The sequence below is a fragment of the Musa acuminata genome, chromosome BXJ3-3 (genome assembly GCF_036884655.1).
Source record: "Musa acuminata AAA Group cultivar baxijiao chromosome BXJ3-3, Cavendish_Baxijiao_AAA, whole genome shotgun sequence".
In the NCBI taxonomy this organism is placed as follows: Eukaryota; Viridiplantae; Streptophyta; class Magnoliopsida; order Zingiberales; family Musaceae; genus Musa; species Musa acuminata.
Window position 1 is genome coordinate 14417743 of NC_088351.1, and position 27040 is coordinate 14444782.

General features: G+C 37.6%; 2 long non-coding RNA genes across 2 annotated transcripts; both read right to left on the reverse strand.

Moving 5' to 3' along the window:
* Window positions 1-8145: 8145 nt before the first annotated feature.
* LOC135633563 (uncharacterized) lies at window positions 8146-10906 on the reverse strand. The gene is made up of 2 exons (XR_010495055.1): window positions 10125-10906; window positions 8146-8412 (listed from the first exon to the last, which is right to left on the reverse strand). It is a non-coding gene; the product is annotated as an uncharacterized LOC135633563 (long non-coding RNA).
* A 1285-nt stretch (window positions 10907-12191) lies between these two features.
* On the reverse strand, window positions 12192-14598 carry LOC135633564 (uncharacterized). The gene is made up of 2 exons (XR_010495056.1): window positions 14171-14598; window positions 12192-12458 (listed from the first exon to the last, which is right to left on the reverse strand). It is a non-coding gene; the product is annotated as an uncharacterized LOC135633564 (long non-coding RNA).
* Window positions 14599-27040: the final 12442 nt, after the last annotated feature.

Genomic DNA, 27040 nt, shown 5'->3' on the forward strand with positions numbered 1-27040 from the left:
CACTTGTATTTTTGCTTTTGTTATCTTGATACTAAGCCTGCTTGAACTTCTCCTATTGCCATGGATATGTTAGTCGCTTGCTGAGCTCTTTATGCTCACCCCATTGCTATATAAATTTTTTCAGGGTAGCTTGTTATGCACTGAAAAGCTAGAATTGGGTTGATGCAGTGGAAAGCTAGAAGGTTTTGGGGTAATTCTTTCGTAATTAATAAGTTGATATTGTATAAGTTCTTTTGTGTGTATCAACGACAAATCTAAATTGATGTATCTTGTAAATATTTGGAAAGTACCTCATGCGTTGCGATTTTGGGAATGTTAAAGTTGAAACTGTGTAATGATATAAACATGTAATACATGTTGGTTTTGTGATTGTATAGATTGCTACGCTTATGGATTTATGATGTGGTTATGGTTTAGTTGAGTTGGCTTTGGATTTTGTGAATCATTAAGTGATATTATAGTATGATTATAAACTGCACAGGTTTTATGAATTGGAAAATTATAGATATGAATGACCTGAATGTTTTCTCATTATCCTCAAATGTGTGAACGGATCCTGGAATGAATTGTTGTTGAATTATAATACAAAAAAAAAATGAAAAATTCAGCTGGGCGTGACAAGAGGTGGCAGCAGCACCTCTGTTTCCTGCAGGTGGAAACAGAGGAGACGTGTGGGGCGTTCGGGGAGAAGAAGAAGAAGAAGAAGAGGAAGAAGAAGAAAAAAAAAGGATGGCTGCGGCATGGGCTGCAGTGAGAGGGCGTGGGGTGTTGGGTAGGAGAAGAGGTTGTGATACCTCTGTTTCCTGCAGAGGAAACAGAGGAGTGGGTGTGTTTGATGCCGGGGAGGAGAAGGGAAGAAGAAGAGGAGAAGAAGAGAAGGGAAAGGAGGAGCTGCGGCTGCGGCGGTGGCAACTGCAGCTGGAAGAGAAGGAGAGGAAGAAAAGAAGGTGAGGAAGAAGAGAAGAAGAAGAAAGGAAGGAGGAGGAAGAGGAGAGGGGAAAGAAGCAGCTGCGGCTGTGGCAGCTGCAGCTGTGGCAGGGAAATAGGAAGAGGAAGGAAGAAGGGAAGGAGAGGAAGAAGAGAAGCGAAGAAGGGGCTGCGACTGCGGCGATGGCAGCTGTAGCTGGAAGAGAAGAAGGAGATGAAGATGAGCAGGGGAGCAAGAAGAGGTTGCGGCCGTGGCTGCAGCCGCGATTGCAGCAGTTGCAGCTGGGAAAGAAGAGAAGGAAAGAAAGGAGAAGAGATAGGGAAGGAGAGGAAGAAGAGAGGAAGAGGAGAAGGGGTGGCAGCTGCGGCAGTGGCAGCAGCAGTTGGAAGAGAAGGAGAGGAAGAAGAGGCTGTGGTTGTGGTGGCTGCGGCAATGGCTGCGACTGCGACTGCGGCAGTTGCAGCTGGGAAAGAAAAGAAAGGAAAGGGGGAAAAAGGGGCTGCGGACAGGATTGCGGCCGCAATGGCAGCGATTGTGTATGCATCAGTAATGTCTGCGAAAGAAGGGGAGGAAGAAGGCAGTGCGGTGGAAGGGGTTGCGACTGTAGCAGCGGCAGTGGCGGTGGCTGTGGCAGCTGCGTTTGGGAAAGAAAAAGAAGGAATGAGAGTAAGAGAGAGCAGGTGATTGTGCCTCGATGTAGTTACGGAGAAAGAAAGAAAACGAGTGCAGAAAACGAAATAGGGAGAGGAGACAGAGGAAAAGTAGACATAGGATTCGAGCGTACACCTTCTTCGAATCTTTGGATCAAAACCTTCGAAAGGCAAGTTTCCCGCTTGTTTCGATCCTTTCTATTGCAAGTGTTTCGATCCTTTCAATTGCAAATGTTTCGATCCTTTCTATTGCAAGTTTCCTGATCGTTTCACCTATAATTATTCTAATTTTTATTATTGCAAGTATTATGATCTTCCTCGTGCAAGTGTTATTATCCATCCTATTACAAGTGTTCCGATCCTTCCTATTGCAAGCTTTCAATTCTTTCATAGTGCAAGTTTCCCGATCGTTTCTCCTGTTATTGTTCTAATCTTTCCTATTGCAAGTGTCTTGATCTTTCCTTACTGTAATTCTATCTCTACATTTGATTTGAATATGAGGAACTTTGAATTGATCTAGCCTTGCATTTGATATATCTCTTGTTTAGACATATCGATTTGAATCTGTGCAACGTCTGAGATTCTGACCTTTCTACCTTGTTATGATTATAACTTCATGTATTGACCTCTGATTTGGACAAAAATTATTTGATCAGAATATAGACTAATAAACCTTTCTTTTGATAGCTTTCTTGAGTATATTGGAGCACGATTGATAGTTTGAATCATTTGTTCAATGTGCCTCTTGAATTCTGCCAGAAATCGAGCTTTGGTCGATTTCGCATATTCTGGTTTCATTCCTTTGGAAATTGATATCCTTTAGCTTTCTTATTCAATTGAGCTTTGTATTACTGCTTTGAATTCTTGTATGCTCTTGTCCTATATGTATTTGGATACCTAAATCTGTTATGTAAACTTGATGTTTGTATCGTAATGTTTCATAAAGGCACATGTACATTTCGTTGTTCCGCATGTGCTTCCGATATGTCCCAATTTATTATTCAGAATACCCTTTTGTACTCTAGTGTTTGTGGGATTATTTGGACCTTTGCTAGAAATGGTAAAGGGTATGTGCTTAGAGCCCGCGATGCTCTAGATTATGTTTGGTGGTCATTCAGAAATGGATGGACCATATTATGTTTGGAATCCCACTTCACCATCTATCTGTTTGATATGAAATTCAGAGCTGACCTAGCACTTGGGTAGGGTGAGAGGGTTCGAGTAGGAAAGGGCTACCCGTGGATGGAATCGAGAACTCGTCACGTCGTGGAGCCACCACTGAGTTAAACCTCACATGCACTATGCTAGGGTACGACGTTTGAGCTTCTATTTCGTATTCATTCTTTGATATGCTTCGAAATGGTCCATATGCCATTGATATGTTCCGAAATGTTTCATTTGTCATTGATATGCTCTAAAATTTTTCATTTGTTATTGTTACGCTTCGAAATGTTCCATATGTCATTGATATGCTCCGAAACATTTCATACGCTATTGATATGCTCCAATTACTCTATGCTCCATCTGTTATGAACCAAATAGGTTTTGAATGACGTGACACATATGATTTTGTATCTAATGAGATGGTATCCTTGAGAATTCTTGTATTCTGCCTTGTATTATGATATCTTACTTGTTTGAAACCGTTCCTTTTGTTCTGAATATGCTTTTTTACTTGCTAAGCTATTTTTAGCTCACTCCGTTGTTATATAAATCTTTCAGGTCAGCTTGTCACTCTTTGAGATGTTTGAATTGGGCTGAGGCAGTGGAGAGCTATTCGGAATTATGGGCAAGTCTTGTTGGTTATTATGTTATTGTTGTATAAGCATATTTTGTATGAAATGAAATGTTGTCGATGAATCGAAATGGATATTTTGTGTAAAAGTGTTAGAAGATCTTTCTTATTGGGAATTTCAGAATGTTAAGTCTAATTTATGATGATATGAACTTGTGGTGAATAGTTGAAGTTCTGATTGTATAATTTATTTAGCTTGTGAATGTTGTTCATGTTTGCCAAGTTGGCTTGGGTTGCCATAAATGGGAATTATCGATTGATGTGATATATGATTATAAACTGCACAAGTTTTATAGATGTGAATTTGATAGAATGTTTTTTAGTGTCCTCAAATGTGTGTTTGGATCCTGGATTGTTTGTGTTGAAAATTTTAATATCATGGATTTTTTGAGGGGCGTGATAGAATGGGAAAAGTATATTTCAATTATATTGTGACAAAATACGAAAAGACCTTGGGGCTCCCAAAGATTGGAAGGTTTCCTAGTTCATTGCTAATGGTACCTAGTGTCTCCCTATTCCTATTTCTCCTGAAATGTTATCACTTTGGCCGACTATCACAGCTATTCCAATCAAGAACAACCATTCAGATGTACTTATTTGGCTTCATGACAATGGTAAATTTAGTGCCACATCCGCATGGAATCAAATTAGGCAACGAAATAACAAATGGCTCCCAAGCAGTTGGACATGGGATCAACCGGGATCACAGAGACATTCCTTATATACATGGCAGGCCCTTCTGAATAAACAACCTACAATAGACAATATAAAAAGAAGAGGTATCCATCATATTAACCGATGCTCCCTTTGCATGCAACAAGAAGAAACTGTTGACCATCTCTATTTTGCTTGTGACTATACTAAATGGATATGGAAGGAGATTCTCCAACGAATCAAACTCAATAGAATGCTGCAACCAAACTTGCATCAAGAATTAGCTGACCTCATGCAATGTTTTTCAAGAAAAGGGCCTCTTACATAATTGACAAAGGTTATATTCAGATGCGCTATTTGGTGGATGTGGAAGGAAAGATGTAGCAAAATCTTTGAGTGTCAACACACAAACAATGCTCAGCTCTTGACAGAGATTATTAGAGACTCAAGATCATGTATGAAGAATGATCTCAAAATGGAGCACCTTACACAAAGAGAAAAAGATATTTTTATCAAATTCAATTTTGCTATTAGCTAAAGATCATGGGCATGATGTCAAAAGCTATACCCATAGGAAATCTTGACATATCTGGACTTTAAATTTTATTTGTTAGCCACAGTTAAGAGTTATAGTCTATAGCATGTGTAGTCATAACTACCGCATGAGTACTCTATGAGTTACCTAGCTTCGTCTATAACTTGTATAGACAAAGCTATATGTAGAAACTTTAGACAAAGCTATATGTAGAAACTTTATACAAAATCAATTTACTTTTACTTATAAAAAAAAAAAATTGAAGAATGCACTATTGAATCATTTTGGACTTACGGAGTATGAAAATATCGATGGCCAACTCGCAAAGATTTGACAAACCTCTACAATTTAAGATTACCAAACCAGGTTTGAGAAGCTATCCTACCTTGCTCGTGATTGGACTGACCGTCAATTGTTAGGAACATTCATCGAAGGACTAAAGCCAGAGAAAAAAGTGGAGGTTAAGGCACGGCAGCCTTGTATCGTGACAACTACAATTTCTTTCGCCTGAATACAAGAAGAACGACTCAACCAAGATGCTCGGAGGATGAGAACCTCTCCTAAGCCCATGGCATAGAAACCTCCTTCTTCTCCCAGCCATCCTTCACTACCAAAAAAATTGACAAGAGAAGAACTACGTGATCGATCAGCAAAGGGTCTTTGTTGGCATTGCGACGAGCCATAGAACCGCGATCATTGTGTTAGGACTCTAGCTAGGAGAGTCCTAATTGAGAGGGATATTCATGTAAAACCTACCTAAGCTGACCCCTATTAAAGAGGTGAAGAGGCCGGCTATGGTTAGGAGGTTGTTTCTTAGAGAAGAATTATGAGTCGTAAAGGAATAGGAGTCTCCTATTAGGAGTTGGTTAGACGTAGGAGTCTTGAGTAGGAGTCCTATAAGGAGTTAGGGTTTAGAAACCCTATAAGTAGCAATGTATTCCTCCTCTTTTGATAAGCAATAGATGAATCTTTTCTGCAGCCTTTGAGCAGCAACTTGGAGGGAGGAACCCCTATAGAGTTCCAAGGAGGCCGATCCCCTAAAGAGATTAACCCCAAGTTTAGAATCTACAAGGGTTCTAACACCTAGTATTAGAGCAGCGTTCTTGACATCTCGCTGCCCTTCCAAAGCCATCCATCAACCCTCCATAATCACCCAAAGCAATTCTCACAATTGCTTAAAATATCATCGCCAAATTCCGTCGTCATCTCCACCACCACGGATCATCCTTTGATCTCCCCGTGAATTGCAACAGGTTCTGGTTTTCTACCTTACTGCTACTACAATTTAGTTATCCTTATTTGAAAATCCCAAAAAAATTATTCCTATATTCCTGCATAAACTTTTCGTCATAAAGTTTTCATCTCTACGACGAAAGATATATTGCAGAATTTCAACCGTATAGCACCGTTTGTTTGATCTTGCTACTGTGTTTTTTCTATCCAAATCTCTACAAAATTTTTTTGACATCTTTGAAATTTCCTAATAGCAGATTTCCTTTCGTTTTGTCAAAAAATTCTCAATATAAACCATTGATATTTTACGTCTAATCTGCTATACTTGAAAATATGCACTGCAAAATTTCAGCCGCATAGCACTGTTTGTTTGATCTTGATACTACGTTGTTTCTATCCAAATCTCTATAAAATTTTTATGATAGCTTTGACACTTCCTAACAGTAGATTTTTCATCAAAAAATTCTCAATATAAACTACTGATCTTTTACGTCCAATCTGCTATACTTAAAAATCTGTGCTGCAGAAAATTTCAACCGTATATTGTTGCCTTAACACATCTATTTATAATCTTTTTTGAATAAAATTTCCTATACACTTCATAGATCATCTTGGCTTCCATCTAAGATTGATCTATTAAGAAATTCATCTCTAAAAATGATTTTGTGTTGCTGCAAATTTTCGTCGTAACCCGTTGAAATTTTTCGACAAGAATTCTGCAATCGCAAATTGCACCAATTTCCTTTTTGTTATACTACCAAAATTTTCTTGATTAAATTAGATATCCTTGCTGTCATATAAACTGTGATTTTGCTATCAATTCCCTTCTCGATTCTCTCAAGTTTTTGGTGGAAATTACGTCGAGAAACCATTGTTTCTTCGACGACAATTCTACTCTTACAAGATAGTACATACTTGCTGCAACTTCCATTGACTTCTATCAAACCTTTGCTATCATCTACCACAGATTCAAAACTTTCATCGATAGCCCTAAAACTCCACCAAATCATACCCTCAAACTGCACCCAAAATAGTCACAAAACAAGCCTAAACCGTAGCCTACCTCCACCAATTCGCCAACCCTTAAGACCATCACCTCTCTCAACCAATACATGCCTTTAACCCAACAACAAAAGAGAGATCTTAACATCACAGATTTGGCGGCATATACTATGGCATCTGAGGAGGTAATCAATGCTAAATTTGAAGCCTTCGAGGCGCGAATGGAGGATAAGATTCGGACGCTCTTTACCAAACTTAGATTGGGCCGACCACTAAGCCCGAAGAAATCACATCAAGGAGAGAGCTTTTCCCAATCGCACCAAGCCCGAATATATGACTTCCAAGAGAGGGGAAGCTCTATGACCAACCCCAACTATCCATGCATGAGAGTGGACTTTCCTAGATGGGAAGAAGGAGACCCGATTGGTTGGATTTCGCGTGCGGAGCGATATTTTCGATACCACAAAACCGCGGACGCATCTATGGTGAAAATTGTAGCTATACATCTTGAAGGAGATGACATACAGTTGTTTGACTGGTTTGAACACACTTATGGAGTCTTTTCATGGTGACAATTCAAATAAGGATTGCTGATCCGCTTCAGACCAACCGATTATGAGAATATTGACGGACAACTAGCAAAGATCCGACAAACCTCCACCATTCAGGAGTACCAAACCAGGTTTGAAAGGTTATCTAATCAAACTCATGATTGGTCTCAAAAATAGCTATTAAGGACCTTTATTGAGGGCTTGCAGCCAGAGATCTGAGAAGAAGTTAAAGCGTGACAACCGTACACGCTTATGGCAGCCATCTCTTTCGTACGACATCAAGAGGAGCAATTGAACCATGAAGCTCGGAGGACTAGGGTCACTCCTCGACCAGCAATACTGAAGCCCTCAGCCCGCCTGGTACCAGGGAGGGTAAAATTGCATAATGGATTTCGAAAGAACACCAATAGAACAATTGTACAGATAGAAAATATCACAGAAGGTAATGAACGAACTCTTGAAGAAACTTCGGTAAAACGAAATATAGCTCACCACCGAGTTTAAAAATCAAAAGGGATACAAAAGATCACCACTCTAATGATAATAAACAAGGATACAGAACTGAAAGCAAAAGACTCACCACTCTTGTCACGCCCCTCAAAATATCCATGATTTTTAAAATTTTCGTCATAGACCAATCCAGGATCCAAACTAACGTTTGAGGACACTGAAAACATTCTATTCATATTCACATCCATAAAACCTGTGCAGTTCATAAACATAGCACACATCACTCGATAATTTATACAATCTGAACTCAACACATCAAAATAAATACCACAATATAAATCCACAAGTGGGGAAATCTATGCAGTCACCACAATCATCGATTTACCATAAGTTCATATCATTACACGAATTTAATTTAACATTCCAAAACCCTATACATGAGGGATCCTTTAACTTACACAAAATCCACCGGTTTAGATTCATAGTCACTTTTCATTAGATGCAAGGTAGCTTATACACAACTACATATATGCTAACAAAAGTTCTGCCCAACGTCTTCTAAACTTTCCGCTGCCTCAGCCCATTCTTAACATTTAAGCAAGAGTTACGCTATCCTGAAAAATTTATCAACAAATGGGGTGAGCATAAAGAGCTCAGCAAGTGACTAACATATCCATATCAAAATAGTACAATTTCCAAAGAGATGCAGTTTCAAACACAAAGCAGAATATACGATTTCGTATACATAATATCATTAGGAGCAGAATCATAATTGTCCTTTTTAATCATACATATTTGGTTCCTGACAGATGGGGCATAGAGTAATTGGAGCATATCAGAAACAAAGGAAACATATCGGAGCTTATCAATGGCATTTAAAATGTTCCAAATCACATCAACGACATATGGAACATTACGAAGCAAAATCAACAGTGAATGAAGCATTTCAAAGCATATCAAACTCATATGTCGTACCAAAGCTCAAACGTCGTCCTTGACGTTGCAATCATATCATAACTATCCAGAGCACGAACAGAAATAACTCACCAAAACTCTGGATGTCATATCAAACATATAGAGGGTGTAGTGGGATCTCAGTCAGAATGTGATTCATCCATTTCTGAATGACCACCTGACAAAAGTCTCCCACATCTGGGAGCTCCATCCACCCACGTCTAGGTGAAGTCAAAGGGGCCGGCAGAGCATCGCAGGCTCTAAGCAATATCCCACAAAGCGGGACCCCACAAAGCGGGCAAATAGCGCATATCAGAATATCCCACAAAGCGGGACCCCACAAAGCGGGCAAATCAGCGCATACCCTTTACCATTTCTGGCAAAGGTCCAGACAATCCCACACACCAGAGTACAAAAGGACAGTTTCAACAAATTGCAGCATATAACGGAAGCACACGCGGAACAACCAAACGTACATGTGCCTTTTCAAAAACAATGTGATGCAAGGAACAAATCTCTCACAAAATATTCATTTTAGGGAAAGAATTGAAAGCAAGAGTGTACAGGGATTCCAAGCAATCATAACCAGCTCAATTCCAATAAGAAGGTTAGGCAAATTCAAGTATCCAAAGGAAATGGAACAGAATACGCGAAATCGACCAAAGCTCGATTTCGAACAGAATTCCAGTGGCACATCAAACAAATATTTCAGAATAACAAATATGCTCCAATACCCATAAGAAGGCTATGGTTGAACCATATATCAGTCTATATTCGGATGGAACAGATTTCATATGAAACAGGGCTCCCAACACAGAGTTACCTCTGATTTGGTAACGTAAGGTCAAAATCACAATCACTGGTTTGCAGACTTTATAGGATCGGATTCAACAGACGATAGGGTGAGCAATTGAACTCCAAAATTTTCAAACTATATGTCAAAAGAGAGGATTTCAAGTCTAGTTTCAAATAAACTCAGTTTGGTACAAATCAGAATTTTCAACAGGGAGTTATAGGCGTTTTAGTTTCGAAAGGTCAGAAATCTTGAACTCTGTTTTACAGCGTCTATAGGCTCTTTTGAAACAAATTTTTGGGTAAGTATTCGGTGTCCAAAATCTACAAAATCGGTGTCAAAAGAAAGACATACGAGTCTAATTTCAAACAAAAATAGTTCCTGCCTGAATTCTCATTCTGTACTAAAACTTAGGACCGAAACAGTGCTTAGGGGTCAGTTTACCGAAAACTTTCAGAATCCATAGTTCTATGTCCAAAGAGGAACTTATCCGTTTCTAAATAAAAATCTTCCAATTTATTTTAAATCAACATGAAAACAGAGTCTAATACATATGTAGGAAGGGGTTAGAACACTTGCCTTTGAAAATTTTGACCCCCAATGAAAAGATTAAAGCAAGAACCCCAAAAGCCCCAATTTTCTTTCTCTTCTTCTTCTTCTTCTTTCTTTCTTTCTTTCCCTGATCACCCACGAGCTGCCTCCTCTGCTTCCTTAACAACGAAGGCAGAGAAGCTTAAGCGGTGGAATTTGTCATTTGGTGCATTTTGCAGTTTAGTCCTTGTTTTTATCATATTCACGATTAGGTCCTTAGGGTTTACATATAGGTCCTCAGATTCTTTTTTTTTTTTTTTTGAACAGATCTCCCAAATCTTAAAAATAAGTTACCTCTGATTCATACTCTATTTCTTTTGTCAATTAAAAATAGATGCTTACATTATCACCAAAAATTTATACGAACATTCGGAAATGAGGGGTGTTACACTCTCCCCCCCTTAAAAGAAAATTTAGTCCTCTAAATTGATCATAGCTCAATTGATGAAAAGATGAGGATTATGGTATCTTTATTTCCTCCTCCTACTCTTAAATAGTTTCATCAATACAAAGCCTCAATGTTCCATCCATCTTTTAACTAACACCGGAGCACCCCATGATAAAATATTAAGCCAAATAAAATCCTCATTTAACAATCCTTGTAGTTGCTTTTCCAATTCCACTTACTCAAATGATATCTTTCTGTAGAGAGGCTTAGATTTTAGGATTGTCCCAAGGACCAAATCAAAAGCAAAATCACATTTGGAGGTAATCCAAACAAGTCATCCTGGGATACATTAGGCAAGGAGATAAATAATGTCCAATACTCTCAAAATAAAATATCGGCTGATCAAATATGCAAAAAGTGATCATTTGTTATATACCAATCCATACTGGTATGTTAAGAAGATGGCCAATCCATACCAAGTATAATATCATAACTCCAAATCTCTAGGAGAACTAAATCAGCAAAAGTTCAAGTTCTCCAATAAAAATCAGACAAGAGGACCAGATTTCAAGTTCGTTATCAAAGAATCTCCAATGATCGTATTTACTTATAGCACATAATGTAGTGGTCTAGGTTGAATACCCAAGTGATAAGCAAAATATTACGAATCAAATCGTAGATGGGACCCATGATCAAACAAATATTTGCATTCTTTCATAAACATGCATAATACCTTTGACCACTAATTCAGAAGTTTCAGAATCATATTTAGTGATAGCATACACTCTTACATGGGCTGATGATTTAGGAGGCAGTGACTCTTTCTTCTTGTTCAAAGGGCAAACTTTTATTTTATGATCCAACTTTCTACAAGCAAAATAGACTCCAATCACCCGAAAACACAAACTTGTTTCATAATTTAACTTGTAATTCACACATGATTAAGTCTTTGGTGATGACTTTCCTTTTCAAATCCAAATGTCTTGACCCTCTTGTCATTACTTTCTGATTCATTTCCAATCATATTCTTATTGGTAAACTTGTCCTTATCATTCTTGTCACTGATCTCCAAAAATTCTTTTCATTGTTGCCAATAATAATCAGCCTCTACTTCCAATATAAGGTGGCAAAAGAAATCTTTTGATCATCAAAACAATTTTGTACATCAAATATCTTCTCTGTTTGCATCATTCATTTTTCTACCACCAATAAAATTAGGTCCACCATGCTTCCGCTGCGCCACTCTGATTCAATATCCCCAATCAATCCTTTCATTCCCCTTAATTAATCAGAAACAATGAAATAGGAGGACCAAATGTCCTCATCATCCCAGATTCCTAAAATACATCAAAGAAAATTTCCACCAATCACTATAGTTCATTAGACCTCAATATATTTTGCACGTCAACATATCAAATATTTCAGTAATCCTCAAACAATGCTCTGTTACCACCTCTGTCACGCCCCTCAAAATATCCATGATTTTTAAAATTTTCGTCATAGACCAATCCAGGATCCAAACTAACGTTTGAGGACACTGAAAACATTCTATTCATATTCACATCCATAAAACCTGTGCAGTTCATAAACATAGCACACATCACTCGATAATTTATACAATCTGAACTCAACACATCAAAATAAATACCACAATATAAATCCACAAGTGGGGAAATCTATGCAGTCACCACAATCATCGATTTACCATAAGTTCATATCATTACACGAATTTAATTTAACATTCCAAAACCCTATACATGAGGGATCCTTTAACTTACACAAAATCCACCGGTTTAGATTCATAGTCACTTTTCATTAGATGCAAGGTAGCTTATACACAACTACATATATGCTAACAAAAGTTCTGCCCAACGTCTTCTAAACTTTCCGCTGCCTCAGCCCATTCTTAACATTTAAGCAAGAGTTACGCTATCCTGAAAAATTTATCAACAAATGGGGTGAGCATAAAGAGCTCAGCAAGTGACTAACATATCCATATCAAAATAGTACAATTTCCAAAGAGATGCAGTTTCAAACACAAAGCAGAATATACGATTTCGTATACATAATATCATTAGGAGCAGAATCATAATTGTCCTTTTTAATCATACATATTTGGTTCCTGACAGATGGGGCATAGAGTAATTGGAGCATATCAGAAACAAAGGAAACATATCGGAGCTTATCAATGGCATTTAAAATGTTCCAAATCACATCAACGACATATGGAACATTACGAAGCAAAATCAACAGTGAATGAAGCATTTCAGAGCATATCAAACTCATATGTCGTACCAAAGCTCAAACGTCGTCCTTGACGTTGCAATCATATCATAACTATCCAGAGCACGAACAGAAATAACTCACCAAAACTCTGGATGTCATATCAAACATATAGAGGGTGTAGTGGGATCTCAGTCAAAATGTGATTCATCCATTTCTGAATGACCACCTGACAAAAGTCTCCCACGTCTGGGAGCTCCATCCACCCACGTCTAGGTGAAGTCAAAGGGGCCGGCAGAGCATCGCAGGCTCTAAGCAATATCCCACAAAGCGGGACCCCACAAAGCGGGCAAATAGCGCATATCAGAATATCCCACAAAGCGGGACCCCACAAAGCGGGCAAATCAGCGCATACCCTTTACCATTTCTGGCAAAGGTCCAGACAATCCCACACACCAGAGTACAAAAGGACAGTTTCAACAAATTGCAGCATTTACCGGAAGCACACGCGGAACAACCAAACGTACATGTGCCTTTTCAAAAACAATGTGATGCAAGGAACAAATCTCTCACAAAATATTCATTTTAGGGAAAGAATTGAAAGCAAGAGTGTACAGGGATTCCAAGCAATCATAACCAGCTCAATTCCAATAAGAAGGTTAGGCAAATTCAAGTATCCAAAGGAAATGGAACAGAATACGCGAAATCGACCAAAGCTCGATTTCGAACAGAATTCCAGTGGCACATCAAACAAATATTTCAGAATAACAAATATGCTCCAATACCCATAAGAAGGCTATGGTTGAACCATATATCAGTCTATATTCGGATGGAACAGATTTCATATGAAACAGGGCTCCCAACACAGAGTTACCTCTGATTTGGTAACGTAAGGTCAAAATCACAATCACTGGTTCGCAGACTTTATAGGATCGGATTCAACAGACGATAGGGTGAGCAATTGAACTCCAAAATTTTCAAACTATATGTCAAAAGAGAGGATTTCAAGTCTAGTTTCAAATAAACTCAGTTTGGTACAAATCAGAATTTTCAACAGGGAGTTATAGGCGTTTTAGTTTTGAAAGGTCAGAAATCTTGAACTCTGTTTTACAGCGTCTATAGGCTCTTTTGAAACAAATTTTTGGGTAAGTATTCGGTGTCCAAAATCTACAAAATCGGTGTCAAAAGAAAGACATACGAGTCTAATTTCAAACAAAAATAGTTCCTGCCTGAATTCTCATTCTGTACTAAAACTTAGGACCGAAACAGTGCTTAGGGGTCAGTTTACCGAAAACTTTCAGAATCCATAGTTCTATGTCCAAAGAGGAACTTATCAGTTTCTAAATAAAAATCTTCCAATTTATTTTAAATCAACATGAAAACAGAGTCTAATACATATGTAGGAAGGGGTTAGAACACTTGCCTTTGAAAATTTTGACCCCCAATGAAAAGATTAAAGCAAGAACCCCAAAAGCCCCAATTTTCTTTCTCTTCTTCTTCTTCTTCTTCTTCTTCTTCTTCTTTCTTTCTTTCTTTCCCTGATCACCCACGAGCTGCCTCCTCTGCTTCCTTAACAACGAAGGTAGAGAAGCTTAAGCGGTGGAATTTGTCATTTGGTGCATTTTGCAGTTTAGTCCTTGTTTTTATCATATTCACGATTAGGTCCTTAGGGTTTACATATAGGTCCTCAGATTCTTTTTTTTTTTTTTTTGAACAGATCTCCCAAATCTTAAAAATAAGTTACCTCTGATTCATACTCTATTTCTTTTGTCAATTAAAAATAGATGCTTACATTATCACCAAAAATTTATACGAACATTCGGAAATGAGGGGTGTTACAACTCTAGGACGCATCCAAGAGATACAGAGTTCAAAAGAGCACTCTAAGAGAGCTTCTACCAATATCCTTAGTTTTCTAAAATCTTTTCTAAGCCCTAAACCCTAAAATAAATACTAGTGCATGAAACAACCCTTCATGCATAGGAAATTTCGAAATTAAGTGCTTTACAACTGCCAACCAACTACATTAATGAATTCCTTAGCCATAAAGAAAAGCACCATGATACAGCTTTACAACTGCCAACCGTCTCCATTAATGTATTCCTTTGTGTTGGGAATATGCTGATGAGTTGTCTTATCTGAGTTGGCTGAGTTGAAGATTATATAGCAATATTGTTGGCTGAACAAAATATCATATTATCAGTATGATCCATATGAGCAGATTGTAGCAAATTAGACACTCCCGTGCCAATCTCCCCTGGTTGAAAAAGACTTATCCTCAAGTTCTTGTTTGTTTCGTCATCATGATTATAAAAAGCACTTAAGTCAGCCACATTAAATGTTGGGGATACTCCGTAATCTTTAGGTAGCTCAATCTTATAAGCATTTTTTCTAATTCTCTTAAGCACCTTGAATGGACCATCAGCCTTAGGTTTCAGTTTTCCAAATTTTCCCAGCGGAAACCTCTCCTTCCTTAGATGAATCCAAACCAAATCACCTACATTAAACTCCACAAGTTTTTTGTATTTGTTAGCAGCTTGCATGTACCTCTTATTTTGTTTCTCAATGGTTGCTTTCATACCCTCATGTAGCTTCTTTATCTGCTTAGCTCTTTCATCAGCATCTCCACTAAATTGCTTTGTTGTAGAATGAGGGATTAAGTCCAAAGGACCAGCAGGATTAGCACCATAAACTACCTCAAAATGACTCTTACCAAGACTATGATGCATAGAACGATTATAGGCAAACTCAATTTGTGGAAGAATGACATCCCATTGCTTAATATTCTTGCCAACATAGCTTCTAAGCAAATTTCCCAAGCTTTGGTTTGTTACATCAGTTTGCCCATCGGTTTGTGGATGATGCGAGCTGCTGAAATTCAAAGTACCCAGCTTCCTCCAAAGAGTTCTCCAAAAATGACTAACAAATTTTGAATCTCGATCAGACACCATAGTTCTTGGAATACCATGCAATTTAACAATCTCCTTAAAATATAAATCAGCAATATGAGATGCATCGTTCGATTTATTGCATGGAACAAAGTGAGACATTTTTGAAAATCTGTCAACAACAACCATGATAGAATTCTTATTCCTTTGAGTTCTTGGAAGTCCCAAAACGAAATCAAGACTCACATCCTCCCATGGAGCATTTGGCACTGGCAATGGAGTGTACAAACCAGAATTTTGACTTCTTGTTTTTGCCAAATGACATAATCGGCATTGCTTCACATGTCTATCCACATCTCTGAATATTTTAGGCCAGTAGAAATTTGATTGAACAAGAGCTAGAGTCTTGTCCCTACCGAAATGTCCTCCCAAAACACCACCATGAGCTTCAGCTAGAATTACTTGTCTCAAAGAACAAGATGGAACACACAAAAGCATTAGCTCGAAAAAGAAAACCATCAAAGATAAAAAATTGTTGAAAGGAACCTGATTTATAATTCTGCCATATCGAGCCAAAATCCACATCATTCTCATATAGATCTTTGAATGTTTCAAATCCAACCACTTTGACTTCCATTGTTGATAATAAAGAATGCTTTCTGCTCAATGCGTCAGCAACTACATTTTGAACACCAGATTTGTGCTTGATTGTAAAGTTGTAAGATTGTAAAAACTCCACCCAAGTTGCATGCCTCTTATTCAGCTTGTGCTGGTGATTAATGAACTTTAATGCCTCATGATCAGAATATAGAACAAATGGCTTGGAAGAAGATATTGACTCTAATGAGACAAAGCTCGATAAATCGCATAAAACTCCTTATCATAAGTAGAGTATTTCTTTTTTGTATCATTCAGCTTTTCACTAAAAAATGCAATGGGCCTTCCGTCTTGACTCAAAACAGCACCAATTCTCATATTAGATGCATCACATTCAACTTCAAACACATTATCAAAATTTGGTAGAACTAAGATAGGAGCTTCAGTAACCTTTCTTTTCAAAAGCTCAAAAGCATCGTTAGCCTTACTAGTCCATTTGAATTTGTCACATTTCAGACATTCGGTGATTGGAGCGACAATAGAGCTGAAACCCTTGATAAATCTTCTGTAAAACGAAGTTAAGCCATGGAAACTCCTCACATCATGCAACGAAGCAAGTGTTGGCCAACTGAGAATAGCCTCTGCCTTACTTTGATCCATCATGATTCCATTTTTTGAAACAACATAACCCAGAAACACCACACTAGAAGTAAAGAAATCACACTTCTTTAGATTAGCATAAATCTTTTGATGCCTCAAAATAAGAAAGATCTCTTTCAGATGATTCATATGCTCCTCTTCGCTCTTGTTGTACACCAATATATCGTCAAAATAAACTACAACAAATATTTCAATGCATGGCTTAAGTATGTGATTCATAAATCTCATGAAGGTGCTAGGAGCATTAGATATCCCAAATGGCATAACCAACCATTCATATAAGCCTTCTCTAGTTTTAAATGCTATTTTCCACTCATCTCCGGGCCTCATTCTTATCTGATGATAGCCACTCCTCAAATCAATTTTTGAGAAAATACAAGCACCACACAATTGATCAAGTAAATCATCTAACTTTGGAATAGAAAAGCGATAGTCCACTGTGATTTTGTTGATGGTGTGACAGTCCACGCACATTCTCCAAGAACCATCCTTCTTAGGCACTAACAAAGCAGGAACCGCACAAGGACTCATGCTCTCCCGGATTAACCCTTTTTTAACCAATTCATCAACTTGCCTTTGAAGTTCTTCATGCTTCCTGGGACTCATTCTATATGCTGCCTTATTAGGTAGAACAGCCCTCGGAATAAGATCAATGTGATGCTGGATATCTCTCAAGGGTGGAAGGCCATGTGGAATCTCTTCTGGTATAACATCTTCAAACTCTTCTAAGATTTGTTTCATGATTTCTGGTGTCTCCTTGTGTTGTTCATTTTCTTCTACTACTAGTAGAGCCATAACATGACCACCCTTGTCTAATTCATCTTTGCATTCACCATAGGACATAAAAGCGTTAACTTTCTTTTTTGGTGCACTGATTTCGGATGGTTGTAATGGAGCTAAAATAATCTCTTTTTCATTCAACTTAAAAGAATAAGTATGTTTGTAGCCGTTATACAATACCCTTCTATCATAATGCCAAGGTCTTCCTAACAGCAAATGACAAGCATCCATAGGAGCAACATCACACCATACTTCATCTTTATAATACTTGCCAATAGAAAATGAAACTAAACATCTTTTAGTTACATTGATGTCATTTCCTTTTTGCAGCCAACATAACTGGTATGGATATGGATGAGGGATGGTGTCCAACTTTAGCTTCTGTACCATCTCTAAAGATACCACATTCTCAAAGCTACCGTTGTCGTTGATTACCAAGCATACTTTGCCAAGAGAAGTGCATTTAGTGTGAAACACATTTTTTCTCACCCAACTTTCATCGTTGGCCACATATGACACTTATAAACTATGTTGCAATACAATAGACAAACCATGATCAGCATAAGTAATCTCTTCCTCATCATCATCGTATTTTGGTTCGTCATCAGTTTCATCTTTTCCTCCATCACTATGATCTTCAACCAAAGTTACAATCCTCCTATTTGGATAATCTGATGCAATATGCCCAAAACCATGACATTTGAAGCATTTTCGGCCACTTGGGGTAGAAGAATTAGGTGTTTTTTTGTTGCCAGCAGATTCTTCACCCTTTTCTTGCACCTTCGATATCACCTTGCTTTAGACAATAGGCTTGGAACTTCCTCCTTTTGTGTAGCCTTCTTTTGAGCCATACCGAAAACTCGTTTCAAACTTCTGTTGCTTTTTAACTTTTAATGCCAGCTTGCTCGCATCATTCAACGACCAATATGACTATAGCTGAACAACTTTAGCAATCTCATACTTCAAACCTCCCAAGTATCTTGCAATTGTTTGCTCTTTCGGTTCCGCAAGTTCTCCTTTTAACATCAAATTATCAAATTCTGCAGTATACTCCTCCACACTAAGATCTTTTTACTTGAAATCATGTATTTTGAGAAAGATCTCTTGCCTATAATTATGAGATAAATATTTTCTCTTTAGCTCCCTTTTTATTTTCTCCCATGTAACGATCTTATTCTTCCCCTCACGTTCTCTTTGTTTCTTCAGATTTTCCTACCAAAAAGATGCATTCCGCCTGAGTTTGAGTGCCACAAGTTTGACCTTCTTTTGTTCTGGTGGTTCATGAAAATCGAAAATTCTTTCTACTGTATTAAGCCAATCGATAAAGTCATCAACATTTATTTTGCCTTCAAATTCTGGAATATCAAATCTGAGGTTATATTTATTCTGCCACTCGTCTTGGACTTCATTTCTTCTCCGACATCTTCTCTACTCCCTTGGAAGAGGTGTATCATCATCAGAAGTAAACTCTCGAGCTTCATTTTCATGTTTGTTATGTCTACTTTGAAGTTCATCAATTATCTCATTTTTTTCTTGTAGGCTACGCAGCAATTTTCGTAGCTGCAGCCACAATGACTCAGCGTCATCTTCGTGGTCACTACCTTCACCAACTACATCTTTTCCATTCCACCTTGCCATGATCTCTAGCCTTTAGCTCTGATATCAAACTGGTACCGGGGAGGGTAAAAATGCAGAATGGATTTCGAAAGAACACCAATAGAATAGTTGTACATATAGAAAATATCACAAAAGGCAATGAACGAACTCTTGAAGAAACTTCGGTAAAACGAAATATAGCTCACTACCAAGTTTAAAAATCAAAAGGGATACAGAAGATCACCACCCTAATGATAATAAATAAGGATACAAAACTGAAAGCAAAAGACTCACCACTCAAGGACGCATCCAGGAGATACGGAGTTCAAAAGAGCACTCCAAGAGAGCTTCTACCAATATCCTCAGTTTTCTAAAATCTTTTCTAAGCCCTAAACCCTAAAATAAATAGTAGTGCATGAAACAACCCTTCATGCATAGGAAATTTCGAAATTAATTGCTTTACAACTGCCAACCAACTCCATTAATGAATTCCTTAGCCATGAAGAAAAGCACCATGATACAACCTTACAACTACCAACCATCTCCATTAATGTATTCTTTTGTGCTGGGAATATGCTGATGAGCTGTCTTATCTGAGTTGGTTGAGTTGAAGATTATGTAGCAATATTGTTGGCTGAACAAAATATCATATTATCAGTATGATCCATATGAGCAGATTGTAGCAAATTAGACACTCCCATGTCAATACCCGGCCTACTATCAACCGAGTCCCTACAGCAAAGAGGTTGACAAGTGAAGAGCTTCGGGAGCAATATGCGAAGGGGTTATGTTGGCATTGCGACGAGTCGTGGAGCCGTGAGCATCGTTGTAGTAAAGGGAGACTTCTTATGATTGAACTAATAGAAAAAAAGGTCATTAAACATCAAGAAGAGATCCTTGAACATGAAGAAGAAGATGCAAAAGAAGAGTCACAACCGACCAAAGTTACAGTACATGCACTAGTCGACTACTCAAATCCGCAAACGATGAAAGTTGGAGGCCTTCTTAAACAACAACCGATCACTGTTCACATCGACACGGGCAGTACTAATAACTTCCTAAATAGTAAGGTTACTGTCCGGATGGCCTTACCCATCAAGAAAGGCAGTAGGTTTGATGTTAAGGTCGCCGACGGATGGATTTTGAAGTATGATCGTAAGCGCCCGCAAGTGAAACTATTGCTGATCATGAGTCCTTACCAAGAGATAATTGCATATTTCTTCCTTCTCCCTCTTGATGATAATGAGGCCATGCTCAAAATTAAATGGTTGACGACATTAGGTGATATTTCTTGGAATTTTATGCAACTAATTATGAAATTTTACAGTAAGAAGAAATAGGTGAAACTGAACGGGAAACATGGGGGCAACATAACGACGATTTGCACACAACAAATGTAGAAGGTTTTGCATAAAGCATGCAGTGATTTTTTGACACAACTTGAGTAGCAAACTAAGGGAAAGCCAATAGAATTTGAAGATCCAAATCTACTTTCTTTGCTTGCTGAATTTTCAGATATATTTGATGAACCGCACAAACTACCTCTTACCAGTCGGTATGATCATTATATAACGATTCTTTCAGGCAAACCTCCAGCAAATACTCGGCTATATCAATATCTACATCTTCAGAAGGATGAAATAGAAATGATTATAAAAGAGATGCTCGGAATAGGAGTTATTCGGCCAAGTTGCAACCTCTACTCTTCACCGGTGCTACTTGTACGCAAGAAGGACGGAAAATGGTAAATATGCGTTGATTACCGAGCTCTCAATGGCATAACCATCAAGGATAAATACCCTATTCCAATAATATATGAATTGCTAGATGAAAGGGAGCACAAATCTTCACAAAGCTGTACCTTTGATCCGGGTATCATCAAATACGAGGGTACGAAGAAATCATATCGAAAACCGCCTATCGAACACACAACAGCCACTACGAATTTTTGCTTTCTTCAATAAAAGGTGAAATATCTTGGGCATATCATATCAGAGAAAGGTGTGATGGTGGACCCCTTTAAAATTGGAGCAATGCAAAACTGGCCTACCCCAAAAAACATAAAATTGCTACATGGCTTTTTGGGTTTAACAGGCTAATACCGTAAGTTTGTGAAAAACTATGGAAAGATCAGTGCACCACTCACTTCTCTAATGAAAAATGATACCTTCCAATGGTCGGACAAAGCCTCCGCTACCTTCGACAAACTTAAGGCAGCCATGACGACGATGCGGGTGCTAACGCTACCAGATTTCAACCGACCCTTCATCATTGAGGCCGATGCATCTGGAGTCAGAATGGGAGGAAGATGGTCGACCACTCACATACATTAGCAAAGCATTGTCTCCCCCCTATCAAAACATATTAACATATGATAAGGAAATGCTTGCCATTGTGCACGCAGCAACGAGGTGGAGATCGTACTTGATCAAGCGATGCTTTCAAATCAAGACCGACCATAAAAGCCTAAAATATCTCTTGGAGCAGAAGATATCTTCTCTCGAGCAGCAAAAATGGGTAACAAAGGTTCTTGGATATGATTATGAAATAACTTACAAAAAGGGGAAAGAGAATGTTGTTGCAGATGCGCTTTTACGACTACCTAAGCAAGCTGAATTTTTGGCCATTTCACTTTCGACTAGTGACTTCCTTGAGGATATTAAAATGAAATGGAAAGAAGATTCGGAGACCAGTAAGATCATAAAAAAATTAGAGGAAGAACCAAGCTCCATGGCTCATTACAATTGGGACTCCAAAGAATTACACTATAACAAACGCATTGAGCATATGATAAATTCTACTTGCATCTTCACGAGCAGATTTTGGACAAGGTTATTCCATATACAGGGTACTAAATTGAAAAGGAGTACAGCATATCACCCACAAACCGATGGTCAGACGGAAGTTGTAAATAGGTGCTTGGAGACAGTCCAAAACCACCCACCAAATATGACTACCCAAGGAGAACTTCAGACCCAGCCAAGTGCCATTATTGATCGACGGATCGTAACTCGATGACGATGACCCACTACTGAAGTGCTAATAAAGTGGGCGAACCTACTAACAAAAGATGCCACTTGGGAGAACTATGATGACTTGAAGATCAAATTCCCAAAATTCATGAATCGTTAGCCTCGAGGACAAGGCTGATTTGAAGAGGGCGGGTCTGTTATGACTCTAGCTATGAGAGTCCTAATTGAGAGAGATATTCATGTAAAACTTACCTAAGCCGACCCCTATTAAAGAGGTGAAGAAGCTGGCTAGGGTAAGGAGGTTGTTTCTTAGAAAAGAATTAGGAGTTGTAAAGGAATAGGAGTCTTGAGTAGAAGTCCTATTAGGAGTTGGTTAGAAGTAGGAGTCTTGAGTAGGAGTCCTATTAGGAGTTAGGGTTTAGAAACCTTATAAATAGCCATGTATTCCTCCTCTTTTGATAAGCAATAGATGAATCTTTTCTGCAGCCTTTGAGTAGCAACTTGGATGGAGGAACCCCTATAGAGTTTCAAGGAGGCCGATCCCCTAAAGAGATCAACCCCAAGTTTAGAATCTACATGGGTTCTAACACATTGCTGCAAAAGGAGCTACCTCTGTAACATCCCCTATTTAAAAAAAAAAATTAAAATTAGTAAATGCTTGTTTGTAAATATGAGGATTATTTAATAATTTTTTTATTAAATAATATTATATTAAAGTTTATGGCTAAGGACCTAAGAGTAAATATTAAAATTTTGATATGATTTATAGAATATTCAGAATTGAGTAAATAAAAATAAAATAAAATAAAATGGAGGACATGTGTCATTAACAAGGATGAGCCACTTGCATTTATTCTAAAGTTGACACCTAAACCCCCATGCATGCTTGTCACCTCACTATTTTAGCATGAGCCAAACCTAAGTAATTTAAGGTACCATTAAAAAAGAAACTTTGCAGCCAGCATTAGTTTGAGGAGAAGAAGAAGAAGAGAAGAAGAAAAAGAAGAAGAAGAAGGAGAAGAAGAAGAAGAGGAAACTTTGTTTGAGGTTTTGCATCAACGCCCTATATTTGGGAATCAAACTCATCTAAGGCAAGTGTTCTAACCTCTTCCTATAGAATTCCTAATCTCTATTTTCCTTTTAATTCTTCATAATTCAAAAGATTTTAGCTTAGTACCAAACCTTTCTTTCCTTTTGATACAAAGTCATGAATCTGAAATTTTTTGATAATCTGACTTCTATACATTTTTTTGGATCTAACTTTTAGCACTAAACTATGATTTAGGCAAAGCCTAATCCATTTGAAAGTAGACTCAAATATCTTTATTTTGACACTGAGATTGAATGATTTGGAGTTTAAATGCCTACTAAGACTTATGTTTCAATTAACCCTACAGATTCTACAAAATAGGGATTTAAATTTCTGACCTTCTGTTACTAAATTACTCATAACTCTCTAGAGAAAATTCTGAATTACACAAAGCTTGTTTTTTTGGAAACTATCTTTCTTTTGACACATAATTTGGAAATTTTGAAATATGTTTGCCTTCTGAAACATCTATTTAAATTGATTCTATCAATTCTGCAAAACAGAGATGATCAATTCTGACCTTCTGTTACTAAATTGCTCATAACGCTCTAGTGAAAATTCTGAATTATGCAAAACTTAGTTCTTTTGAAACTAGATTCGCATATCTTTCTTTTGACACCAAGTTGGAAATTTTGAAGTACATTTGCCTTCTAGAACATTTGTTTAAATTGATTCTATCGATTCTACAAAACAGGGATGATCAATTCTGACCTTCCTTTACTCTATTTATTGTAACTTCCTTTTAAGAACTCAAAAAAATTATAAATCTGAGTTTATATGAAAATAGATTAATACAGCTTTCCAATGACACCTATTTTTAGTGATTTGGAGCATATTTTGTCACTCAAACAATTCAGAAAATGTACCATTCAATTTTTGTCATATTTGAAAACTTTGTTGGGTTTTGCCTATTCAATTTTCATCCTATTGGAAATTTGATTTCTACTAAATTCTTCTTCAATTGAGCTTTATATTAGTCCTATGAAGTTATTATATTTTTCATCCTGAAATTATTATATATCTGAAATTTATTATGTAATGCTTTGTTTGCATTTCCTTGTTTGATAAAGGCACATGCATATCTTCGTTGTTCCGCATGTGCTTCTGATATGTGTCAATGTTATTATTCATACTACCCTTTTGTACTCTGGTGTCTTGTGGGATATTGTAAACCTTTGCCAGAAATAGTAAAGGGAGTTATGCTTAAAGCTCGTGATTGCTCTGCTGGCCCCATTAACTTCACTCAGACGTGGGTGGATGGAGCTCCCAGTCATAGGAGACTTATGCTTGGTGGTCATCCAGAAATAGATGAATCACATTATGTATGTGGTCCCACAGTGCCCTCCATATTTATTAATATGATATCCAAAGCTTTGTTTATGAGTTCATATTATGCTTTGGATAAAAATGGAATGCATGCTACATCAAAAATGACATACAAGCTTGTATTTATTATTTGGTTCACTTGTTATACTTTGAAGTATTTCGTTTGTCATTATTATGCCCCCAAACACTCTTACGCCTTTGATATGCGCCTAAATGCTTCATGTGTCATTTGATACATGCCTAAATACTTCTTTTGCCAATGAAATACTCCAATTTCCTTTCTCCTATGTTTATGTCTAATGCCTGTTTTTGAATGAGGTAATCCTTTGTGATTTTATATCAAATGAGATGATTTCAAATGAACACTTGAATTTCTACTTTTGTATCTTGATACTAAGCCTGCTTGAACTTCTCCTATCGCCATGGATATGTTAGTCGCTTGCTGAGCACTTTATGCTCACCTCGTTACTATATAAATTTTTCAGGGTAGCTTGTCACGCACTAAAAAGCTAGAATTGGTTTGAAGCAGTGAAAGGCTATAAGATTTTTGAGCTAATCTTTATTGGATGATAGGTTTTTTTGTTGTATAGTATACTTTACTACTGATGTAATGTTAATGATATGTTGATACTTATCATGTTTATGGAATGATGTGTTGGATGATGTGTTGTAAAAGTTTAAAGGACCGCTCATGTTTATGGAATGATACGTTTAAGTTGTATAAGGATAAGAACTCATGGTAAATAATTATCTTTTTGTGATTGTATATATTTCTATGATTATGGATTTGTGTTGTGGTTGATGTTTAGTTGAGTTGCCTTTAGATTTTGTGAATCTCTGAGTGAAGTATATTATGATTTATGTAACGTATAGGTTTATGAATTCTGAATATCCATTTTGAATGATTCTTAGTATCCTCAAATTGTTAGTTTGGATCCTGGATTGAATTGATGATGAATTATCATATTATTGATTTTAGATAGGGTCACCCCTCCTGAATGTGATAATTCGAGGGGCGTGACAGCCTCCTACTTATTGAACCTCTTGAAGACATGGAGGAGGAGATCCAAGAGTGTGAGGAAGATGTCGTGGATAAAGAATAGCAGCCGGTTGATATTACAATGCATGCCCTTGTCGGTTATGCGAACCTGCAAACGATGAAAGTGGGAGGACTTTTGATGCAACAACCTATCACAATTATTATTGACACCGGGCGCACTAATAATTTAATGAATAGCAAGGTTGCTATCCAGATGGCCTTACCTATCAAGAATTACAGCAGGTTTGACGTTAAGGTTACCGACGGATGAATTTTGAAGTATGATAGTAGGTGCCCACGGGTGAAACTATTGCTGTAAGACCAAGAGATAATTGCATATTTCTCCCTCCTCGCTCTTGATGATTATGATGTCGTGCTCGGCATCAAATGGCTGATGACATTCGTTGATATTTTCTAAAATTTTGTGAAACTAATATCAAACTTTACAATAAGGGGAAACATATGATACTTCTCGAGAAACGTGGGGGCGACGTAACGTTGATTTGCACACAACGAATAGAGAAGGTTTTGCATAAATCATGCAGTGTCTTTTTGGTACAACTTGAGTAGCAAACTAAAGGAGAGCCATTAGAATTTGAAGATCCAAACCTACTTCCTTTGCTTGCTAAATTTTTAAATATATTTGATGAACTGCGCAACCTACCTCCCCATCGGCATGATCATTGTATACCGATTCTTTCGGGAAAATCTCCAGAAAATACTCTGCCATATTAGTATCCACATCTCCCGAATGATGAAATAGAAAAGATTGTAAAAGAGATACTCGAAACATACGTTATTCAGCCATGTTGTAGCCCCTACTCTTCACCATTGCTTCTCGTATAAAAGGACGGAACATGGTGAATGTGCATTATTACCGAGCTCTCAATAGCATAACCATCAAGGGGAAAGAGAATGTTATTGCAAATGTGTTTTCATGGCTACTTGAGTAAGCTAAATTTTTTACCATTTCACTTCCGACTAGCGACTGCCTTGAGGATATGAAGAGGGAATGGTAGGTAGTTCTGGAGACCAGTAAGATCATAAAAAAATTGGAGGAAGCACCAAGCTTCATGGCTCATTATAGTTGGGGCTCAAAAGAATTGCACTATAAGGGACGCATTGTGCTTATGCCAAATTCTACTTGCATAAAGACAATCCTTCAAGAGATGTATTCCACACTTACGGTCGGGCACTCCGGGTTCCTGAGAATCTATAAGAGAATTAAGCAAAATTTTTATTGGGTAAGGATGAAAAATATTATTGCTAAATTTGTGGCACAATGTGATATATATCAAAGACATAAAAGCGAGATAGTGGCAAGTCCCAGAAAACTGCAACCTCT